Source organism: Lissotriton vulgaris, chromosome 6, assembly GCF_964263255.1.
Source record: "Lissotriton vulgaris chromosome 6, aLisVul1.2, whole genome shotgun sequence".
Classification (NCBI taxonomy): Eukaryota; Metazoa; Chordata; class Amphibia; order Caudata; family Salamandridae; genus Lissotriton; species Lissotriton vulgaris.
Window position 1 is genome coordinate 79,631,714 of NC_141694.1, and position 23,310 is coordinate 79,655,023.

General features: G+C 47.8%; 1 protein-coding gene across 2 annotated transcripts in view; it reads right to left on the reverse strand.

The window, feature by feature from the left end:
• Positions 1–23,310, reverse strand: part of LOC147706825 (ATP-binding cassette sub-family C member 10-like) — an 875,391-nt gene that overhangs the window by 813,759 nt on the left and 38,322 nt on the right. For both annotated transcript variants that reach the window (XM_086925960.1, XM_086925959.1), the window contains exon 2: positions 15,699–15,743. The gene's annotated coding sequence lies outside the window, so the exon portion shown is untranslated. The remainder of the gene's footprint in view (positions 1–15,698; positions 15,744–23,310) is intronic.

Sequence of the window (23,310 nt, forward strand, 5' to 3'; positions counted from 1 at the left end):
TGGCAGACACACTATTCTATAAGAAGATCAATAGAGACCCGACCCGATGTCTAAGGACAACCATCGGTACACTCACGGCGGACACCCTGCAAAGAAAATGGATCACGAAAAAGGAACATGATTTCCTGAATCAAGAAGATCCTGGGACCCCACTATTCTATACGATCCCTAAGATTCATAAAGGCAAAATTCCTCCACCAGGCAGGCCCATCGTTTCGATCATTGGCTCACTGTTGGATCCATTGTCTAAGTACACAAATTGGTTCATACGCCCCTTGGTGACACGCATCAGGTCGTATGTGCAGGATATGAAACATCTCTTCAACCTCTTAACAAATGTTGAATACAACCCTGAAGAAAACATCCTGGTCTGCCTTGACATAGAGGCATTATACACTAACATTCCGCAAGAAGAGAGCATCAGAGTAGTGGATGAAATTTTGAATCAGGAAGAGTGGGTGTGGGCAGCCCCATTAGAGTGGATTATTACACTCATACGTTTGGCACTCACAGAAAACATCTTTAAGTTTGAGAATCAATTGTACCTTCAAGTACATGGTACTTCTATGGGCATCACATTCGCCCCACGCTCAGCCTGCCTCTACGTCAGCTATTTTGAAGGCCAGCATATTTGGACTCATAATCCCTATACAATGAAGATCTGCAAGTGGTATAGGTACATTGAGGATAATCTTATTGTGAGAAAGTGCCATCTTTCTTGCCTTGGTATGCCCCCACTTTTTTCTGAATTGCTGATGTGCTTTGACTGAGTGTGCCCTGAGTCCCTGCCAACCAGGTACCCAGGGCCTGTGTTCCTTCCCTAAAACTGTACTGAAACAAAACCCAATTGGCATCTATGGCCACCTGTCAGCCCCTAGTAGTTGGTACCCTAGGTACCCAGGGCATGGTGACCAGAGAAGACCCCTGAGGGCTGCAGCACTTATTGTGCCACCCTCAGGGGCCCTGTACCCTGGCACCCACACACTGCCTTTGCAGGCTGAGTGCCTAAGTGCAGAACTAAAACCAGAGTCGATATGGCACACATCCCTGTGTGCCATGCCCACAGAACCCACTGCCCTGGCATACTTCAGTCACCCTTCTGGCTGGGTGCCCTATGCCAGAGGTGTGGGCAGAGGTGCATGAGCTCTGTGCCCCTACAGTACCCAGGGCCATTCCAGGGCACTGTAAGTGCAGTGATGCCATTAAGAGTATATGGTGCGGGGAAGTTGGGATTACGAACTCCACAGCACCATAATGGCTACACTGAAGTCTGACAAGTTTGGTATCAAACTTCTCAGCACATTAAACTTGCACTGATGCCAGTGTGGGATGTAATGTAAAATGCACCAGAGGGCATCTTAGAGATGCCCTCTGAAACCCTAACCTACAATCCACGTCTGACTGAGTGGCTGCAGAGGCTACCACACAACAGACATGTTGCTGGACCCCTGGGTAGGAGAGCCCCCGCTCTCCTGGGCCTGCAACAATGCACATCCTGGGCGAATTGCTAGGTTTCCTCTCACAGGATGGGCAGGGGGAAGCTTCAAAGGCATGCCGCCTCTGTGAGCTTCTCCAGACCATTTGCTGTACCCAGCAACCAGCCCCCACCCGTCCTGCCCCCCACTCTGGCGGGAAGACTGGCGGGAAAAACTACGTCAGGAAGGGGTGGTGCCAGCCTGTGCCAACCCCACCCCCCAGGTGGGGGAGACTAGGTGAAGCACGACCCCGGGCTCCAGCCATCTTGAAGATGGGGAGCCCTAACCTATCACAGCTAGGCTCCTGCCCACCTCTCACAGGAGAGGAGCAGGCTAGGGGGTGTACCCACCCCAGGGCAGGGACCCATTGGTCCCTGTCCGTGCCCTACCTGTATCACCCCTAAATTCAGTATTTAGGGGCTCCCTGAACCTTCCTTACTCAGATCCAGCTACGAAAAGAAGATCAAGAAGAAGACCCGCAGTGCAGCTGCTAACAACAGGACGACAACAACTGTCTTGGCCCCAGCCCTACCAGCCTGTCGATCCTGGAACCTGCTCCTGCTTAATTCCGGCGACTCCTGCGGACAGCAACCTTGGGATACCCGGAGGACCTGCCTGCCTTGACCCGCTTGAAGACTGGGACTCCCATCAGCAGAGGCTCTGCTGCAACTACCCACCAGGAAGCTCTGGACCAGCCCACTCTGCACCCGCCGAGCCCGGGCCGGGCCCAACCGAACCAAGACTACAAGAACGTCCCCCCGGCGACTGGGACCCGAAGTCCAGTGCCCAAAGACCCTCCTTGACGAACCAGCCGACGCCTGCAGACTCAGAACAAGGGGCCACCCCAACCGCGACAAGCCGAGGGTAAGCTTTTCCGACACCAAAAGACACCCTTGCACCCGGCGCCCTACAGCTCCCTGTGCCTCCCTTTGGGGTACCTACCTGTGATCCAAGATCCCAACCTGCCTCTCGAAGTGCTGGTCGCCCCTTGAGAGTCCCCGTTCCCAAGCCTGCAGCCTTTGTTCCTTTTTGACCTTTCCCATTGGATAACAATGAGCACCCGACGGCTCAAAAGCACCCTGCACCAAGCCGCCCGCGCTCCGCTGGCTGTGACCCCTGTGTCCTATCCTACTTCCCCCCTTACCCTGAGCAAGTGACCAGGAGCCCAGCTCCCACAGTCGCGTGGCCTGCTAGCCAGCAGCCAGCAGCCACCAACCGAAGGCCACCCTTCCCTCATTGGATATCATTGGGCCTACCTACCTCTGCACCCGGCCGTCCCTGTGCCGCTGGGAATGAACTAACTGTACTTACCTGACCCTGGGGGACCCCTGAGTCTAAGCCCGGAACCTTAACTTCACCAACCAAGTATTCACCTGGAAACAGGTAATTTACTTACCTGCCATTGGATAACATTGACTCATTTTGACTCGAAAATTTTCAAAGTGCGAAGTTTTGAAACCTGAAAATATTCACATAAGATCAGCCAAAGTCCGAATTCCGAAGTACTCACCTGTGATTAGGGGAGAAGCCAGTGCTGTACCCTTCAGCCCAGCACTGAACCGCAAAAGTAATCCCTAGTGGGGTTACTAGTAATCTGTATTTTCTCCATAGGAACCCATTGTCTGCTTTTCTATGAAATTTCTTTTAAGTGTCTACTTTTGAAAACTTGAAATATTCTTTAAAATCACACGAAATACTGAAACACAATTACCTACCTGTTTTAAGCTAAGACCCCAGTGCTGGCCCTCGGAGACCAGTGCTGGGTTACAAAAGCAACGCGATCGTACTTTACCTGCAACCTGAATTTTCTTCCACTGAAGAACATTGTCAGATTTCCTTTGAAAAGTTTCTGAGTGAACTTTTAAAACAGCTTTATATTCATGAAAATTCGCTAAAGTAACTAAAACGTTTTTTCTAACCTGGTTTCAGCTTAGACCCCAGGACTGAATCTCAGATCTAGTCCTGGGACTACTAAAGTAATCTATATAGTTATCAACTGTACTTACATGTGGAAAACCCATTGAGCTCAATGCTATAGTGTGTTTTAGGATTGTGTTGCTTACTGTCAATACTGTATTAATTATGAGCACAAACTTTATTGCTCCTTTGCAAAGTAATTACATGAGAGAACTCATAACAAGAAAAGTATATTTTTATAACTGTTGGTTCTAAAAATAAAAAAAACACCTATATCTGAGGATATAAAAACAATTGGCCTGGAGTTCAGTCCTTGAGTGTGTGAAACCTTTTGCTGACTGAGTGTGTACAACAAATGCTTTACACTGTCCTCTGGTACTGCCTTACTGCTCGACCAAGCTACCTCTTTGGAGAGTAAGGTCAGTTCTGACTTTAACCTCTGTTAGACCTCTGGGGTTTGTGGGCTCTATACACACTGTACTTCATTCTAGTCCAGTATATATAGAGCCACTTTCTCACACTTATGATATGGAAAGGGGATATGTTATGTTATGTTAATTAGATTCATATAAGCGCACGATTACCCTCGGGTGTCCTGGCGCTGAGTTCTGCTTAAACGATAGTCGAAAGGGGGTTCAATGAATAAAGAGCCAGGTTTTCAGACCCTTTCTAAAGGAAAGAAGATCTCCAGCATTTCTCAGAAAAAAAGAAGAAGCTTGTTCCAAGCCTTGGACGCACAGGTAATAAAACTCCTACCTCCCCAGCTGGCTTTCCTAACCATGGGGATCTGGACAATTTTAGCTCCTTTAGACCGCAGGGTCCTGATCGGGGGAGACCATTTGAATTTTTGCCTTAAATATTCAGGACCAATACCATTAAGAGCCTTAAATACTACGCATAAGGCCTTAAAACAAACCCTTTGCCTCACCGGGAGTCAATGTAACAGAGTTAGCTCCTTTTTTACCGAAGCAAATTTCGGTATACACAGCAGGCGCCTAGCGGCTGCATTCTGAGCTATCTGAAGCCTATTAAGATGTTGATTTTGGGCATTCAAATAAATGCCATTACAGTAGTCTAAACGTGACATAACCAGGACTGTGACTACTGTCCTCAGGTCCGTTTGAGAGAGAAAAGATTTAATTTTCCTCAAAATTCGCAAGATCAAGAAGCAAGAGGAAACTACTGAGCTCATGTGGTCATTAAAAGTCAGTTTATTGTCCACGATGACCCTTACATTTTTTTCTTTCAGGGATGGAGTGGGCTGATCTCCCAGCTCTGAGGGCCACCAATCTGGGGTCCAGATATGTGGGTCATTACCGAACACAATCCCCTCAGTCTTAGTAGAGTTCAGCTCTAAACAATTCAAAGTCATCCAACCTACTATGGCTTGTATACAGTCGTGGAAACGAGCTCCGGCCTCCTTTTCATGACCGTTTTTAATGGATAAAGCGATCTGAGTATCGTCAGCATATGAGGTTAACTGAAAACCAAAAGATCTAATCAGTGCAGCTAATGGTATCACATCAATACTATAGAGGGTGGGACTCAGTGAGGACCCTTGAGGGACCCCACACGGGAGACTAAATGGCCTAGATTTGTGAGTATCCAGATCGACAGTTTGGGTTCTATTGGCAAGGAAAGATTGAAGAAGTTTCCAAGCCACGCCACAAACTCCAGCCGAAGACAACCGATCCACCAACAACCTGTGATGGACCGTGTCGCAAGTTGCTGACAAGTCCAACATTATCAAAACAGCCTTCCCACCACAGTTAAGAGCCTCCCTTATCTCTTCAAAGGATTTAATTAGAGCAAGTTCTGTACTGTGATTGGCTCTAAAACCATACTGAGTCTTGTCAAAAACATTGTTGTTATTGCAGTAAGAACTCAGTTGAATATTCATGGCTTTCTCTATGATTTTTGCGGGCAACGGAAGCCGAGAAATAGGCTGATAGCTGCCAGGATAAAGAGGGTCTAATGTATTTTTTTTTTTAAAGAGGTAGAATAGATGCCTTTTTCCAAACACTCGGAAAAACTCCAGTAGAAAAAATGGACAGCCCTAATGAATTCAAGAACTGGGTTGATAATTTGAATCCTCACTTTCATTTCACTATGACTACACACAAAGAACAAATTTCATTCCTAGATGTCACTTTCACAGCAACAGAGGGCACACTAGCGAGCTCTCTGTATACTAAACCAACTGATAAGAACGGTCTGTTGAGGTTCGACAGTGCCCATCCACGCTCAATCAGGGAAAATCTGCCGGTTGGTCAGTTCTTAAGGGTGCGCAGAAACTGTTCGGACCTACAAACATATAAAAAGGAGGCAGCATTCCTTACAACTAAATTAAAACAGAAGAAATACCCTAAGAGGATCATAGAGAAGGCTAACAAAAGGTCACGCAACACACCTAGAGAAGCACTTTTGGACACACATGAAAAAACACAACCAGACCAACTTATATGTGTCACCACATACAATTCATGGTCCAATGACGTGAAAAAAATAATCAACAGGAAATGGCCGATCCTTACGTCTAACAAGCTTAATTACGAAAAACCCATGTTCTCATTTAAGAGAAACACCAGTCTAAGGTAATCTTTGGTGAACACTAACACACTAACACAGCCATCGAGTCAATTAACCCTGTGGAATACACCTACAGTTAAGGGACATTACCCCTGTGGGAACTGCGTCGCATGCCCATTAAAGTACAATCCATATCCGCAACCAGACTCACTGCACATTACAAAGAAAATCAATCCATCAGAGTACTTTTAAAGCATGCTACTTACCCGTGAGGGTCTCAAGGCGCTGAGGGGAGAGTGCTGCTACTGTTCGAAGAGCCAGGTCTTAACGAGTCTTCTGAAGGCGAGTAGGTCTTGGGTCTGTCGTATGTGGGTAGAGAGAGTGTTCCAGGTCTTGGAGGCGAGGTAGGAGACGGATCTGCCGCCGGAGGTCGTACGTTGGATGCGGGGCACAGCGGCGAGGGCAAGGCTCGCGGAGCGGAACTGGCGGATGGGGGTGTGGAAGCTAAGTCTGCTGTTCATGGAGGCTGGTCCGGCGTTGTGGAGTGCTTTGTGTGCGTGGGTGAGGAGCTTGAAGGTGATCCTCTTGTCGACGGAGAGCCAGTGTAGGTCTCTCAGGTGGGGTGTGATGTGGCTGTGGCGGGGGAGGTTGACAATCAGTCGGGCATAGGCGTTTTGGATGAGTTGTAGTCGTCATAGGTGTTTTGCTGGGATTCCTGCGTAGAGTGCATACTGTGTCGAAGGCGGCTGACAGGTCCACGAGGATGAGGGCTGATGTTTCGCCGTTGTCTAGTTGGCGCCTGATGTCGTCTGTGGCGGCAATGAGGGCTGTCCCGGTGCTGTGGTTAAGTCTGAATCTGGACTGGGACGGGTCTAGGATGTTGTTGTCTTCCAGGTGGCGGGCCAATTGCATGTTGACGATTTTCTCGATGACTTTTGCCGGGAACGGGAGCAGGGAGATGGGCCGGAAGTTCTTGAGGTCCTTGGGGTCCGCTTTGGGTTTCTTGAGGAGGGCGTTGATTTCGGCGTGCTTCCAGCTTTCCAGGAATGTCGCTGTTTCGTCGGAGATGTTGCTGACCTTCCGTTGTTGGGGTGCGATGGCTGCGTCTGCTTCGTAGAATACGTGGTGTGGGCACGGGTCTGACGGAGATCCTGAGTGGATGGAGTTCATGACCTTGTGTGTCTCGTCGTCGTTGACATTGGACCAGGAGGTCAGGCGGTTGGTGCTGGTGGAGTTCACAGGGGAGGTGGTGTCTGGCGTAGTCGGGGCGGACGTCGTGTTGAAGCTGTCGTGGATGTCAGTGATCTTGCGGTGAAAGAAGATGGCTAGTGAGTCGCACAGTTCTTGTGAGGGTGGGATGTCGTTGGTGTTGGAGCTGGGGTTGGAGAGTTCCGTTACGATGCTGAAGAGCTCTTTGCTGTTGTGTGCGTTGTTTTCCAAGTGTTTTTTGAAGGAGAATCTCTTGGCTAATCTGATGAGGTGGTGATGTCTGCGGGTAGCGTCCTTGTGGGCTGCCTGGTTGTCCGGTGTGCGTTCGTGGAGCAATGTCTTCTTTATTTTCCGGCATGCGCGTTTGGAGGTCTGGAGCTCGTCGGTGAACAAGGTGGCTCTCTTGCTGGTGTGGCTGTTGGAGGGTTTCTTGAGCGGGGCGAGGGTGTTGGCGCAGTTGTCGATCCACTGTCTGAGGTTGCGGGCTGCGGCGTCTGGGTTGGTGGGGTCGGATGGGTGGGTTCTGGGTGAGGGTGGTGATCGGCTGGTCGTTGGTGACTTTGCTCCAGCAGCGGCGAGGGTGCGGTGGTGTGTGGTTGGTTTCTTGAAGGTGAAATGGATGCAGTGGTGGTCGGTCCAGTGGAGTTCGGTGGTGTCGTCAAAGGTGACGTGGGAGCCTGTGGAGAAGATGGGGTCTAACGTGTGGCCGGCGGCGCTGGTGGGTGGGGTGACGAGTTGTCTGACGCCGAGGTTGGCGAGGTTGTAGATCAGGGTGGCGGAGTTCGCGTCGTTGTTTTCGAGGTGGAAGTTCAGGGGAATGTAGTCCGTGGAGTCGAGTGCGTGGGTGCTGGCGAGGTCAGCGATGGAGTCGCTGAACTGAGCCCGGAGTCCGGGGGGTCTGTAGATGAGTGCTCCCCTGAGGGTGGTGTTGGGATCGGTGTTGATCCGAAAGTGCAGGTGTTCGGCGGTGTTGAGGGTGTCGTCTGCGTGGGTGGCAACCTTGAGGGTGGACTTGTGGACAATGGCTATTCCTCCTCCGGCTCCATTGGCGCGATCCCTGAGGGTGATCTTGTAGCCGTCTGGGATGGCTATGGCAATGTCAGGCGCCGAGGCGTCGTTCCACTAGGTCTCGGTCAGGAAGGCACGTCTGGGGTGCAGGTGTAGATCAGATCCCAGAGCTCAACGGCGTGTTTGCGTGAGGAGCAGGTGTTGAGGAGTATGCAGCGTGGGTGGTTGGGTCCAGACCTTGGAAGTTTGGTGGTTCTGTCACTGGTGAAGCTGCAGGTGCGGCAGGAAAAGGGTGCGTTTCCGGGCTGCCTGGATGCAGGTGTGGTTTCGGTCGGCGTTGAGTGCGTGGAGGGTGCTGGCGTCATAGTGGATTCTGGTGTTGTGGCGTTCGCTGGGTCCAGGGGTTCTGGCGCTGGGCGCGGTCCAGGCGCGGACGGACGCAGAAGGGCTTAACTTAGGCGCGCCATCTCAGCGGCCTCCATGATAAGGTGGGGAGGGAGGAGCAGCTGGGAGGCGGAAGGGGAAGGTCAGCGGCGGAGGGAAAAACGGCAGGAAACCCGGAACACAACAGAGGGCACAGATGAGCCAAGCTAGGAAAATAAGGGAGTGAAGTATGGGAATAGTTTGTCAATTCTGGTGCAACACATGTACAGTTTGACCTCGTTTTCAAAACAAATATTTTTAATGCTCGAGGTCCGAACCTCTCTGTGCAAAGCCGGTCACACCAGAACCAACAGGTAACTAGTAAGACATTATTTCCACAACTCCTTATAGCTCCTGACCGTGGCCTGATGCATAATGACAAATTATAAAATAATGATTGTGCAAGACTCATCGCAAACTGAACAGCAGTTGCATGGACAGCCCCAAGTCCGTATTGAGATACGAAGTATAAAAGGCTATGCATGACTACACAACGAAATTGTGTTCTTTGTATCGACTCGGGAAGGATGAAAAGCAGACTCTGCAGTGCCGGGTTTCCAACCCTTGACTTGAAGGTGCCACTGTGAGGGTACATAGCCTCCTGAGCTGCCCCACAGCTGCCCACAGATTCGAGGCAATGTGCACACAAATAGAGGAATAAACATTCGGATGGGTAAGAATGAATTCACAAATGAATGATTATACATTGGATGCCATCAGGGGATAAACAAGCACAAGTCTGCTTCTGAGTGAAGTGTTATTTCCTGAACCGTGGCTGATACAGCAATATTGCAAGAGGCAACTATTCATTAAGCTGCGGAGAAATAAGCGAAATCTAAACAATCAGTAGAAAATAAAAACAAGCATTGGCGCGAAATGAAGACAAGTCGGATGGGGTGGGGGCAGGGGAGAAGGGGAGTGAGCAGCCTTTGATGAGCGAGTGGGGAGGGGGGAAGGGGGGAGGAGAAACGAGAGACATGGCCTGCAAAAAAAATCAGCGCGAAATGAAGACAAGTCGGATGGGGTGGGGGGCGGGGGAGAAGGAGAGTGAGCAGCCTTTGATGAGCGAGTGGGGAGGGGGGAAGGGGGGAGGAGAAACGAGAGACACGGCCTGGCGGCCGTGAAAGTGAAAGCTCTTGGCATTGCTGTGGGGAGGGGGCGGTTGGGGGAGGAGAAATGCGACACGGCCGAAAGCCTTTGATGCAGCAGGGGGCGGAGCGGATGCTGAAGTGAAGCTGCTGGCTGCAGATGGCTGGCTTACATGTGCACGCACATTTTAGGTCAATGCGCTTGCGCATTGAGCTAGCTTTTCACGGGCACTGCATGAAAGCGCCCCCGATGGTTAAACTCTGTTTAAGCCCCTATATTCTCGCAAGCTCAATGTGCAAGCGCATTGACAGGCGAGACCTAACAATCACAGGCACAGTACGATAATACAATATAAATACAATAGGCAGACAAATCACAGTTAGCAAGACGCTACTAGGAGTGAAACTGCGAGAAAAATAAACCCTAGACCAGAACCGGGATCAAGGGTGGCCTCGAACCCTGCACGGAGGTGCTGTCTGGCTTCAAGGCAAAGCAGAGCACTGTGGAGCGGCCGGGGAGAGTGAGTTCCTTGGACCAAGGTCTTAGGACTCACGCTTGCTTCCCCGCAGTGGACGGCTTTTGTATGGGAGGGGTGAGGGAGGAGCAGCTGGGAGGCGGGAGAGGGGGGAAGGGGAGGGTCAGCGGAGGAGGGAAAAACGTCAGGAAACCCGGAACACAACAGAGGGCACAGATGAGCCAAGCTAGAAAAAAAAACAATCACAGGGACAGTACGGTAATACAATATAAATACAATAAGCAGACAAATCACAGTTAGCAAGACGCTACTAGAAGTGAAACTGCGAGAAAAATAAACCTTAGACCAGAACCGGGATCAAGGGTGGCCTCGAACCCTGCACGGAGGTGCTGGCTGGCTTCAAGGCGAAGCAGAGCACCATGAAGCTGCCCGGGAAAGTGAGGTCCTGGGACCAAGGACACAGAAATCAAATGGACCATCATAGAAAGGGTCAAAGGCAGTGGTAATTTACTGCATAGATTCCTGGAGCAAGAACAACAGTGGGTATACCGTCTAAAGACCCATGAACTGGGTCTGAATGATGGTATCCCTTGGAGCCAACTCAATAGATGATTGAGCATCTCCTACGTAAACGTACCTCGTCTTTCTGAATCATGCTCGATCCTCATATCATTCAGTAAACAGGCTTGTGACAGCCTTTTCACCATCATGCAAACTTGAGTGGTCTGGTATAAAAGGACTCCCCCGGTTATTACACAGAGGGCGATTCTGTACAACCAAGCTAATATAGGGATGACATTACCACTCACGTCCTGTTGAAACCCACACTAGGTTGCTATACAGAGCATGGTTAGTTACACACCTACATTAAAGCAAGGACTTACGCAGAGAATATTGGAAATGTATTATGACAATATGGCAGGATGGTCGTTACATTCATGACTTCCAATTATCGCAATCCTCTGGCATAAGGCACTAGTGTGCACAAAAGTGCTATTATTTCTTTACAGTTACTGATCACAATGAGGTGCAGCAGGACTGTTAGACCACAATTCCCATAATCCCATGTTAGCGTTTCTGCGTTGACATGTAAACACAATGACGTCACGCAGGGGGGGCACTATTGACAAGCAATGGCAATGTATTCTAATCAAAAGCTCCTATAATAATAACATCGAGCACTCACATTTTCGTGCTCAAAAATGCACATTGTTCATTACTAATTTATATCACAATGGGATGTGGCAAGAACTTTAGACTACAAGTCCCATGATCATATGATCGCGGTATCGCGACAACATATACACACATTGATTAATTGCTCTTCTATTAATTTGGAGCTTCTAGAGCTTGTATGGGGTGCTTAGAAGTATGCATGTTGTCCCTAAACTATTTTTGATCACATATTGGATGAGGCAATAGTTTTAGACTACAATTCCCATGATCCTATGGTCAGGTTTTCAGCGACGCCACGTACCCGCAATGACGTCACGCGATGGGCGGCACTATCAATCAGTGCCGGTTTCCCGCTCTGAGATGTATTACAAATACGCCGATCCCCCACACAGGCTCCTACAACACCCTCTGCATGCTCCGCAGGATCTACAAGTTGATCCCGACCGAAACAAGAAGAACGGTGACACAGGCCCTTGTCAGCAGCCGACTGGACTACGGCAGCGCACTCTATGCAGGAATCCCAGCAAACACCTACAACGACTACAACGCATCCAAAACGCCTCCGCCCGACTGATCGTCAACGTCCCCTGCCGCAGCCACATTACCCCTCACCTGAGAGACCTACACTGGCTCCCCGTCGACAAGAGGATCACCTTCAAGCATCTCACCCACGCACACAAAGCACTCCACAATGCCGGACCAGCCTACCTGAACAGCAGACTCAGCTTCTACACCCCCACCCGCCAGCTCCGCTCCGCCAGACTCGCCCTTGCCACTGTCCCCCGCATCCAACGAACAACCTCCGGCGGCAGATCCTTCCCCTACCTCGCCGCCAAGACCTGGAACACCCTCCCTACCCACTTACGGCAGACCCAAGACCTACTTGCCTTCAGAAGACTCCTCAAGACCTGGCTCTTCGAGCAGTAGAGGCACCCCCCTCCCCTCAACGCCTTGAGACCCTCATGGGTACGTAGCGCGCTTTACAAGTAGTCTGATTGATTGATTGATTGATTGGGGACCGAGACCGAACAGGTTTGATGGCGGGGCAGGACTCTTGATGAAGTAAGTGACCGTGAATGCGGGGATAAGAAGGATCATTTCGATCCCCGTTCCCCTTAAAGAGCGGATTGAGTTTTTTATCGCCAGGCTCATTTTCCCAACATCACTAGACTCCGACACTACCGTTTTTCAATTGGGGGCACATCTTAGGGTTTGACTACAGAGCTACGCCTACATGGCCACACGGTCCCCTGAGAAACGGATACTCCATAACATTTGGGTAAGACAGTATGGATGTTTGTGTAGGGATACTGATTTCAGCAAATATGATCCATTTGACTATTTTTAATGTAACATATGTTTTTACTAAAGAAATGATATTTAATTCCTTGTGAAACAGTTAATGTCAGTTTGCGAGCAATCTCGCCGCTGCACTATAGTCTGTCACATAGCAATGTCATATACAGGGTTTGATGCGAGTGGCACAAGATTGGAAGAGATTGAATACTACTAAGTTGCACAAATGTTTGGGCACTGGTGGGCTCGTTCTCTTTCAATATAGCGCGTAGTTGGGAAACACTTGCGTGGAATTCCACATGTATATTCATACAAGGCTGTATGTTTTTTTCCCCTTTTTCTCTGTTTATTGTTTATAATGGAGACCCACATGTGATAGATAACATATTTATCACAACACATGAGGAGCAGCTACTCTGCCCTTTCATCACTGACAGGATAGGGGATGCCCTTAACTGATACCTAGGGAGACCAATCTCATCCCTGAAGAAAGTCCGGGACCTTTACGGCCGCATATGGACTGAAACATGTTGGCACTAGGGTCTTAGGACCATAACACTCCTATGCTGACCCTATTTTTATGTAATTTTAATAACCCCGACAGTCCCAACAATAAAGGAAAACCGGGGATCTGTCGGAGGTTTTTTATCTATATAGTCTCCTGGGCCTCCTATAACTTCAAAGAGCTCCCAACACTGTGGTCGAGCCCACCCCGACTTTTATGCGTCGGGGTGACCCGATGATGAAGTATGACACCACTAGGGTGTGTGAGGATAACTAAACAAAAAGGAATTGCTTCCTTGCTCACCTATTGGTGAAGTTACACAATTTACCTCATACTTCATTGTTCACGTCCTCCCTCTTAAGTGCTTTCTGAGTGACTATTACCTGGTCAGTTGGATTAATTAGTCGTGGTATTGTATAGTTTAGTAGAAGGTGTTACTCCGACCCATGTTCGTTCAATTGAAATCAAAGGTGGCTGCCTTGAAGGAACAAATGGCACAAATGATGATCCGAATGCATAAATTGGAAAATAGAGTGGAGGTGGCGGAAGGACGTAATAATAACAATAATAATCTTTGTTATCTTGCATTTTCAGAAAGAGTGGAGGGTACAGCTTCAGAATGATTTTTGGAGCATTGGGTCTAGTGTGAGCTACAGATGCAGGGACTCTCAGAACTAATTAGATCAAAAGGGCACATTTGCACTTGTTCCGGCTCCGCCGCCTGGGGGCCTACCAGTGCCTGCAAAGTTCCCATTCTCATTTATAGGGACTGGGGTTGAGAGGCAGTGCACACCCAGATCGAGAACCATAGTATCACCATTTACCCAGATAATACCAGGAGGATTTAGGCTCAACGGAAATAAGATCTAGTTAAGCAAAAGATCCAGACGATGGACCTCAAATATATGCTGTTGTTTCCAGTCCGCTTGCGAGTGATGGTGTAAGGGAAGAGCCACTTCTCTGACACCCCAGAAGAGGTCTGTGCTTGGCTATAGATTTGGGACAAGGCTAGGAACCAGCGGGTCACTCTCCAGAGAGGTGGCATTAGGTCCAGGGCAGCTTGACGGAGGACCCCGGGGTCTTTCACTATTTAGCGATGTGGGTATCAAGGGACCCCAGAGGCACAACATGATCGCAAAGTGGGCAGTGGTGGCGTGTCTGCACAGTTCAGTGCGTTTTTGGAAGACTCCATTATGGGCCGAATCTCATTGACAAAGATGTTGTTTTGTCAACATGCCTATACATCCTCCAGAAAACCATGTATCTGATTTCCATAGTGACATTTTGTAGATTGGATGTTTTACCTACTGATGTGTTTTGGGCAGCTAAGCGAAGTAGAAGCTGTAGGTGTTGAAACCGCCTTGGCTGGAGGGGGTATGGGGTTGCCGGACATCATTTTATACTAGGTGGCTGCCCAACTGCAATATGTCGCACATTGGTCCACAAATGGTCCAAACTAGGAAGTCATTGCTGGTGGGTAAATGTGGGGAATACACGCTCTCAGCATTTTTAGTGGACCAGAGTAATTGACTGAGATGCCTTAACTATTGCGGTATAAGGGTGGGGTATGTAGCAGTGCAGGTGCTGGAGAGACTCCCATTTGCATTAGACATCCCTTTCGGGGTCTTGAGACTGTTTCAGCTCATACAGAGAGACAGGTCCTTTAGCGACTTGAAAAAGGGGGCTTGTAATATTTTAGGGGGCTTGTACTTGAATGGTAGATTACTCTCCCTGGCCAATATCAGGAATGCTTTGTTGTGGGACCCAGACAATTTCTGAAATATGAATGGCCAGTGCTTACAGTACGGGTATTTGGTCTATCTTCCTTGAGATTCCTGTCAAAGCATTTTGTTTATGAAACAGTTATTAGAATTAGAGGGTAGTCGTAGGTAGATCACAGCTATCACAGCAATGGTGATGGATAAAAAGGGAAATACGGACCTACCAAAGATGCATGGAGGAATCCCCATAACCTCTGACAGCTAGGGACTGAAGAAATGCTTTCAAACACGTAAAAGGGGTCTCCCCAAATGCCCGAATTCAGCTAATCTAGTTCCATTTCCTAATCAAATGCACCTCACCCCCTGCCCCCTCCCCCCGGAGACTGGCTTGGATTTAGCCTCACAGATGTGGGAGATGTGGAGAAGATGGACCCTCTTTTTGCAAGTTGCCTGGAGCTGCCCATGGGTAGGGCTTCTGTGGGGCCAGGTGCAGAGCTTTCTATCACATATGATTAGGGTGGCACTGGAAGTATCCATCAAAATATGTTTGCTGTGTGTATTTCCTCTAAAGAAAGGGCATAACATGAGGTTCATATGTTTGTGATGGGCACAGTGTTGGCAAAACGTCGCCTTATTTACTGATAGCGCAAGATCAGGAGTTCTGATGCTATCTCACAACAACCCTCGCACTGCCCCAAAGCACTGTTCGCAGTTTGTGACATTCAAACAGATCCCAGTCTGCATTTGGTCTATTTTTCAAGAACTTACAAATGTACCAGAAGAGGTGAATGAACTATAAATCTTTCAGAAAAAGTGTACCATACATGAACGCAACCAGAAGAAAGGAGGTTGCTGTGGCAAAATGGAGGACTTACAGGAGGGCTTTGCGATGCGTCTCACTTCGGTCATCACTCAAGGGCCTGGAAGAGAGAAAATAAATATTATTAACGAGGAAGAAATAGCAAAAAACAAACGAGAAATAAAGAATGCAAATTTGTCAAGCTGGCGCGTCAAGAATTTTCAGTTCTATCAAGGACAAAGAAGAGAGGTTTATGCTTCTCCAACTTAAATGCTAAATTTTCAGCAGCCAATAAAAACCCTTAAACACATAATTACACTACCCACAAAACCACCAACCTACAAAAGCACTGGAAAACTCCTCTTCTGTCATTGCAGCTGCAGCCAAAGAGATAAGTTGGGTTAACTATTCTAATGTTATTAAACCAAATGACGCAAAATATTTTTCTTCACTCGCATTTCTGTTGGTGTTTTTGTATTATTAGTGTGTTGCAGTACTCCCCACTTATTTTTTTAGGAGCTATTGTTCCCGATTGCTTCCGCATATCATGTGCTCCCTTGAGCCGGCGCAGTCTGCTTTCTGTCATACCCTCAGGCAAGTGCCCATCCAAGCCGGAAGCTGCCCACTCGCGAGTGGCTCCATTTCACACATACAGCTGCCGCCTCGATCCCCAAACACTGCTCATCACTTAAGGTGCACGGCGCTTTGATTTCTGCAACCACATTTTTACTCCTCTCCAACTACACCCTTTTACTATCGAACACTTCAAGTTCCGCCATTTGAGGAGAGGCATTTCTTATTTCCAACAACATTCACCTATTTCAGGACACCAAGGATGAAATGGCTTGGTAGCTCCATCACATGGAGGCCTGAATGGCATGGCCATCTTTGGCTCCTGTCTGGAAATGATCGTCGAATCGGAAGCGAGCTGGTAGGGTTGGGACTCATGCATGATATCCAATTACGGTCAGTGGTGCAAGATGAAACTGGGTCTTCATATCAACTAACTTGTGTTGTTGGCAGTATCCTTCACTGTCAGGACCTTGTACCCACGGAACCCGGGTTGCTTCATCCTCCTACGGATTGACAATATCTTGGCGGTCTGGTATGTCAACAAGTTGGGGGTACCAGATCCAGGATTCTGACAAAAATTACAAGGTATCTTCGGCATTATTGTCGTCATCAGATTTTGTTGATAGCGGAACAACTCCCTGGTCATTCAGTGTGATCGCTGACTGGAATATCGGGTTTCTGCAAGATGTCAGAGACTGAAGACTATAGCTATGCTTCTTTAAATGGTTTTAACATCTTTGGGGTCTCTTCCAAATCGATCTCTTTGCCTCTCATCTCAACAAGCAAGTTCCTCTTTTCAACAGCTGGCGGACGGATCTCCCGGCCCTAACAATTGATGATTTTCTCCAAGACTGCAGCAGGAGCATGTTGTATGTGTTTCCCCACTCCATGATGATGCCGCGAGTGGTATCTCAGGTGAGGAGACTGGAAGCAATTATAGTTCTAGTAACTCCAACCTGAAGAGTGTAGTTGGGGTTCCCGACCCTTCTTGATCACTCCTGCGATTTACGGTCAGTCTTCTCCTGCCAGACCTTCTAATGAATCCACCTGGAGATCTTCATTCTCTAGTAATGCAATTATCTCTTTAGCTAATGATGTGGCAAATTTCAGGTGTTATTGGCAAATGGCTGGGCTTTTGCAGCACACTGAATTCTTCATACATCAGTTTTGGGCAGCCAACCCATAGACGATATGCTTTGGCACAGCGTTGATGGGTTGGCTGGTTGGTGTGATTCACAATCTATCAATCCTGTGGGGGCCAGTTTTCCCCATGTAATTCACTTTCTTCCTTCCCTTGCCTTTGACAGCCTGGCTTATAAGTCAGTGAATAACTATCAGTCAGCTATCTCAGTGGGAATCTTCCTATTGACGGTAAGCCTTTGGGTGAGCTCCCTTTTCCTGTAAGGTGATGAGGGATGATCGAATAGCTAATCCTCCACTTCCACACTATTAAGACTGACTGCAGGAGGTCCTGAATTCCTGGAAAGCCCAACAGCTGACGAGAACGCCAAAGTCAACACCAGAGGAAGGCCCTGCTACCCTGCTAACAGACAATGTGCATCCCATAGCAGGACCGGCCTGGGAAGGTGCCAGGCTATTACCACGCTCCTAGAGGAGCGCATCTTACACAAGGGAGAGGGTGTGCAGCTGGTCCATAGGCCTCGCACAGCATCTTTAGTGGAGGGAGAGGTCTCTGAACCAACCTGTGTGCATATATCTGTAATCACTTGGCAGGGAGCCTTCATGCAGAAATGATAACATGAATTGAGGTTATTTTCTATCTTTCACCTTAATAGCTGACATCATCTAAACTTTCACTAAGAAGGGTATGCGGGAGACGCTCGAGGCACCAATTAGACTAACAAGAAACACACCTTCCTTTTTCACACTATTTCCAAATACTATGTTTTGATAATAGTACTTTCCCAACCCATCACTGAATAAATTCCACAAAGACTTTGTTGGAACCTTGCCAATGTCAGCCGAATGAAAGAGATGAATAAGTCATCCCTATCTAGGCCTTGAGAAACACTGGGAAGCAATATTAAATACTAGTACTGTATGTTGGGAAATGGACCAACTATAAAAATAATTAAACAACCACTTTAAAAGTTATTAAAAATCAAATTCAATGGTGGTCAGATTTTTTATAAATATTAAGGAAAAGTAACTTTGAGAAAGTTACCCTTTACGTGCCTCAAGTGTCAGACGGCTAATTAACATAAGCCCTCGCCAGCTAGTGATTGGACTTAAATAGGTGTGAAATGACTCCTATCCTCCTTGAGTATCAAATCCTGCTTGATAGATTTGCTGGGTTCACATATAACACTTACAGCCCACTTAACAGGAGAGAGAATAGGATGTCAAGACTATTCTTGTGGATTTACTTTCTAGTTGCTGAAATATTCTGCTTTTGTCCTATCAGACTTCTGTCTTTAAATTACTAATAACCCTTGGGGTCTGGAAGTCATTATTTAGTTCTTACTGATATTAGTTTGGCATTATGTCCCCTTTTGGGTTCTGCTGGATTGTAGTGTGAGATGACTGAGTATTCAGGGATTACAATGTGGGAGTAAACTCCCCACACAGTGCTCCCCAAGCCCTCCGAGCCCAACTTTTGTGTGGTTGAAGACTATTACAATCTTGAAAATGCCCAAATTGGGTAGAGTTGGCCCCGGGAGGTTTTGTCTCATTGGTTAGGGTGTGCCTAGGAGTCATTCCCACCCACTACCTAGTGCCAACCATAAATGTGACATCTCCAGGCACTCACTTTTTGTACCTGCGGAAAATCAGAAGAGGACTGAACCTGAGGAGAGAGATGTGAGAGGATCCCTGAAGGACTGGACTTGCTCACTCTTATATATAGCCAGAACAAAGAATTGGACTCCAAGTGTCATAAAGAAGAACTTCTGTTCAAGCTACAGGGATACAACACGTTACGATAGGCCTTTTCCTGAAAGTACCCAGTTGAACAGTGGCAACAGGACCATGACTGGACCTTGCTGTTGGTCTCTGACTGACACCCAGTAAGTTTCTAAGAGCCTTTCCTGACATCTTGGAGAGCTCCAGAAGTGTACTCCTGTGGTGGATTTTAACTTTAAGAACTACGTCCAAAGGTAAAATCAGTTGAACCTGGTTGGTGTATCCAACCAGCACTCCATAGTGGACAGCCTCAATTGCGTCTAGATCATGGTCTACCACAACTAGCGACTATCAGTGTCGTTTTGTGCTTTTTGGTGCTATTTCTACTAAACGCTTATGAAATTAATTTCTGAAGTGCCCATTACTGGATTTTTTGCCGTTTTGGTGTCATTTTGGTTTTGCATTGTTACTCTGTTATTCTAACTTTTGGGGATTTTTAGTGTTTTGCATTGTGGTTTTGTTACTCTTTTGGAAAAAATACTTTTACACATTGCCGTGGATTAAGCCTGTCTGCTCAGTACCATAGCTTCCAGGAGGTGAAACTTAGGTTAATTTATTGACTTTGAGGGTTCACCCTGACGAGGACTGTGATTATTATTTGAGGTGGGCAATCTCTCTCCTCAACTAATAACCCAATTTCTTACATTGGTGTTCAGCGGTGGGATTGAGGATTTTTTTTGTAGTACCACAAAAGTTATTTAAATTTAAATTAAAATCCCTTTTTAAATTGTTAGCAAATATTGCCTTTTGTTAATGTTAATTGGCTTTTGGTCTTAACTGGATAGTTGTTGATTTGAATTCATTCTTGCCCTCAATGTTTGCACCATAAGCTTTTTGAACATGGGTCTCCAGTCCCAATCTGGGTCTCTAGTCCCAAGTTCATGGAAGGGGGCTGAGGTGATCCCTATCTATAAAAAGGGGCTAAGAGGCGACCCTGCCAACTATCATCCAATCAGCCTGATTGATGCTGGTCAGAAGGTGGTTGGCAGGGTTCTTTTGGAAAGGATCCTCTCCTGGGCGGAGGAGAATAACATCTCCCATTTTCAGGCAGGCTTTAGGGCCTGCACAGGCACTGTCGACCAGGCATTTAGGCTGGTACTACTTCACTGGAAGACAGTATCCATTGGTAAAGGCGGCCTGTACTCGGCCTTTATTGACCTGAAGACTGCGTTCGATCTGGTCCCTCGAGAGCGCCTGTGGGTGGTTTTGCAGAAAATGGGGTTCCCTTTGCCCATTCTAAACCTGTTGGCCCGCATGCACGACGGAACGTATGCATGCATCCGGTGGGGTACGCAGGAGCAGAAAACGGCCAAAGTCCTGGTAAACAGAGGTGTTAGTCAAGGATGCGTCCTGGCGCGGCCCTCTTTTCTTCGTTTGTAAATGGGGTTGTTTCCTTTCTATCTGACATCGATGCAGATGCCCCCAGCCTGGCCGGTGTCAAAGTCCCCGCTATGCTTTTTGACGACGACACGTTATTGGTTTCTAAAACGCCCATGGGGCTCCATAACCTCTTAGATCGGTTTTGTGTTTTTTGTAATTCAAGGGGCTTGGTTAACACCTCCAAAACAAAGCTCCTTTATTTTAACCCCAGTAGGAAAGCCACTCGTATGCTCACACCTAATGAGGAGCCACTAGAGCGTGTTAAAATGTTGGACTACTTAGGGATCAGGATATCCGACCAACTCGAATGGAACCCACATATCGAAAAAATGGTCCTTAACCATAAACGTGTCGTGGGCGTCATCGGCAGGGAGCACAGATCCTCATTATCTTGACCCATAGCCCCTGCACTGGAGATCTATTCCGCAAAAGCTATAGGCAGCGCACTGTACGGAGCGGAGCTCTGGGGTTTTAATAATGTCGATTCCCTTGTCATGGCTGAAAATAATTTCTTTAGGGAGCTTCTGTCCCTACCCAGGGGCACCCCTAATAAACCTCTGCAATACGACCTTGGCCGCAGATCTATTAAAGACCTTATAATCCTCCGTCCGCTTCTCTATTGGGCTCGTCTGTGGCGTACACCTGAGCTAGTTAGCTACGCAGACGGCCTTAGAGAAGTTACGAACATGCAGGGGTCTCATAAAATCGTTTGGCTATCAAAGGTTAAGAAGCTGTTAACGGCTATTGGTTTTAGTGTTGCATGGGAGACCGGAGCATCGGTTTCTAAACTGGAGGTCAAGCGAGCATATTGGTCGTGGGTCGATGCCCAAGATTCTAGAGCTGAAAATCTGGGTAGACTTACAGACGAGTTTTGTCTGCACAAGACAGTACACTCTCTCGAACCCTATATGGACTTCATCAGAAAACCCAAAGACAGGGCCTTATACATCCAGTTTAGATTGGGAACCCTACCAGTTCGTGAACGCACTTCCAAGTGGAAACCCCCTCACCAAACACTTGCCACTTGTCCGCTCTGTAATGTTGCACTAGAAACTATTCCACACCTTTTTTTCGTCTGTAGCGCCTATAGCAAACCCCGATCGAAATGGCTAAAACCTGTTTGTCGGCAGCTCGAGACTAGGAGCTATGTCTCTGCCTTAAGAATCCTAAAGACAGATCCCAACACTACACTGGCCTGTGGGGTAGCCAAATTTCTCAGCTGGGCATGGGTGATTAGACTCAAAGTCTTATTATAAATTTTATTAGGCGAGTCCTCTTTTTAAATCCTGTTCAAAGCTGTAAATGGTTTAATGTCTTTTTTATTCTTGTCTTTTAATTATTTATGAAGTGTTTTATTAATCAAAAACATGCATTGTATTTTAATTGTTATGTGCTTTAAAGATATTTTTTATATCGAAATAAAGCTTTGATAACATGGAGGTGAATCTGGATAACCAGGAGAGCATCAGCATTGCAGATCTGAGGAGCAGGTGCAAGCAAAGAGGACTGAAGCTTAACAAGTAGTTCAAGAAGGAATATTATCACATTGATTACAGACCCCAAGAGGAAGTCCGTCAGCTATGGTGCACCTCAGAGTAGGATTAGGATGAGTTTGAAGACAAGAATGAGGAAGACATTGAGGAAGACATTGAGTAAGCCGGAGTTCGAGGGGAGTGTTGTCCTCAAGGTGCAGCATCACCTGCAGTGTCCAAGGCAGTTTATCAGCCTGCAGTTTGTCCCCCTTGGAGCGGGAGGACAGACAGGCAGAGAAGGCCTTAACATTGCAGCTGGATATCCTAGCACTGGAGTAGAAAATGTTGGCTTTTGCACCGGAGGATTAAAAAGGAAGCAGCAACATTGGACTGTAGTAAAATAATTTAACACTGGCCTTGCAGAGGTGCGTAGCCTGGCAAGATACCCATTCGGACAAGCTAGTCCTCGGCTCCCATGCCCTCAACCGAAATCCTATTGAATCCTACACAGAACTGTGTCATGAAGCTGTAATACTCCTGATCCTTGCCACAAGTGCGCCGATGTAGTTGGCAAGTGTTTTCATATGAATATGCTGCCACAGACCACCGCTGAGCAAAAGCGTGCAATACTGCGCGACACTGTAAAGAATCAGAGTAAGAAGAGTGGAGAGTATATGACTGTAAAACGACAGTGGCTGCAGTGGGGGCACCTTCACCAGCATGACTTGACCATGAGATGCCGGCAGTAACATGAATCTACAGGGACTCCAATGAAGTAGATGACCCTGGCATTTCTGCCCAGAGGACCAGCTGACTATAGAGCAGACTATAGAAGAGGGACATGGCTATCCCAAGCTGCTGGGCCTGAGGGCAGAACCGTTTGTAGCTGAGTGACAAGCTACAACTGTCCCGTTGACAGTCAGGAGGCATAGTGAATCTGTAGGACTGGGTAGAACCTGCTTGGCCTCGAATGGTCCTGAAGAAAGGGGGGTGACAGATAAGCCAGGGCCTCCAGTATTGCCTGCCGTGAAGTGGATTGCCTGACTTCGCCAGTCTCCGAAGCAGTTGGTAGATCGTGCAGAGTGATCTGGGGTGCAGATGGGTGTGGGAAGAACCGCGGCTGAGAGGAGTGCCACTCCAACAGTCCAAGAGCTGGAGAAGAGTGGGAGGTGCGGTTGTGGGTCAAGTGTTGACAGGACCAAGAATCACCCAATGGCATGGTTCAACTAAGGGTCGGTCCCTGCTGAAGTGGAGTGGATTGGTGGGAGGCTGGAAATGGAGCTGCGACCCTAGAGCTTGCACCTGTATTTAAGGCGCAGTTGGCCTTGCACCACTAAGACA